The sequence below is a fragment of the Mastomys coucha genome, chromosome X (genome assembly GCF_008632895.1).
Source record: "Mastomys coucha isolate ucsf_1 chromosome X, UCSF_Mcou_1, whole genome shotgun sequence".
Taxonomy (NCBI): Eukaryota; Metazoa; Chordata; class Mammalia; order Rodentia; family Muridae; genus Mastomys; species Mastomys coucha.
Genome location: NC_045030.1, coordinates 92,341,425 through 92,343,154, shown reverse-complemented (window position 1 = coordinate 92,343,154; position 1,730 = coordinate 92,341,425).

Genomic DNA, 1,730 nt, shown 5'->3' with positions numbered 1-1,730 from the left:
ATATTTTCATGGAAGAAATTAAAAGATTAATATCTTCTAAACAGAAAGCAACTGCCCAAAGCAGTTCAATTATCATTTCTACTAAATGCTAAAAAGAATGATGCTAGTTCTCACCAATCTAACACAGAAAAAGATGATTAATATCATGTGCCTCTAAGGGCATTGCAAATTACTGCAATGGATATCTATAAGAATGAGAAACTTCAAAACACTGGAAGGAACAAATGCTGAGAAATCGTGGAACAATAGGACTGCCAAATTATGGTCACAGGGACACAAAATGCTACAACTTCACAAATTTAAACATATACTTATCAAAAACATACACATATCTAATTATTTTACCCAATGACCAGAGTCTTCCACATTTACTCAAATTAGTTGAAAATGAAAATGAGCCTCCATAAGATCTAGTTGTAGGAAAACCTGTAGGGCATTTTTCTATTAGTGATCAATGAGAGAAGGCCCAGCCCATTGTGGGTGGTACAGTCCCTGGGCTGGTGGTTCTGGGTTCTATAAGAAAGCAGACTGAGTAAACCATGAAGAGTAACCCAGTTAAGCAGCACTCCTCTACAGCCTATGTGTCAGCTCATGCCTCCAGGTTCCATCTGTGTTTTAGCTCCTGTACTGACTTCTTCAAACAGCAATGTGGAAATCTAAGCCAAATAAATCCTTTCCTCCTCAACTTGCTTGAGTCACAGTGCTTTATTGCAACAACAGAAATGATATGACAAACATTAGGTTCCTTTTTAGAATACATAGACTGTGCTAATGTAGTACAAAGAGAAACTGTAAAAATAAGTTCTGACAGTTTGTAGGGGCTAACCACTTTTATCATTTTCCTAAAAAAGCTGAAAATGCTAAAAAAAAAAAAGTGGTCTACAAAATAAAGGATCCCCGTTGTATTATTGTTTTGAAGTAGATTCTATGTTTCTGGATAATCTGTGAATACATGTAGTTGGCAAATTATTTTTCTTGAATTTTCTCATCTGAAACACTTTTATACTACAAAGGAAAACAAAAAGCATCTGCTACTAGCAATTTAACTTGTTCAAGTTTTTCCTACCATGAGTAAATAAAAACAAAACATTAAAATATCCATGGATGTTGGAAATTCATTTAAATAGTTATGCTTAAGTCCTAAAATGTAATTTTAAACTCCTTCATGGTTGCCTATACAGAGGCATCCATTAAATATATAAAAATGGGTTTATATGTTCAAAGTACTATAGAAATTGTAAATATGTATTGAAATTTGAAAACATTTAGTTACAATACATATATTTATTTTAGTCCTATTGTTAAAATTATCCCAAGTGGGAGTGATTGAAATGTTTATTTCATTAAATATGCCACTTGTATGGCTGATGTGTGAGGCTATTCAGTCCAAGATGAGCCTCATTTATGCGGTCACTTTCAGGATAGCCAAGGGACATATGACCTTCTTTCAATAAAGTGTATATAAGAATAAATTGTTTAGCATATGCAATCAATTAAGAAATTTGAGAGCAAACGTCATTCTAAATACAAAAGGTAGACAGGGAAAGGCTCATACAACAAGGACTCAACCCTACACAATGGATTATAGATAACTAGGAAAACTAAGAGAAGAAAGAATCAGTTTTCCCAAGAAATGAGTTGTTTATCACATACCAAAGGGTCAGTCCTGAAAACATACATACAATGACATGATACAGACTGAGAAGGTTGTGCTTAGGAATATGTAAGTT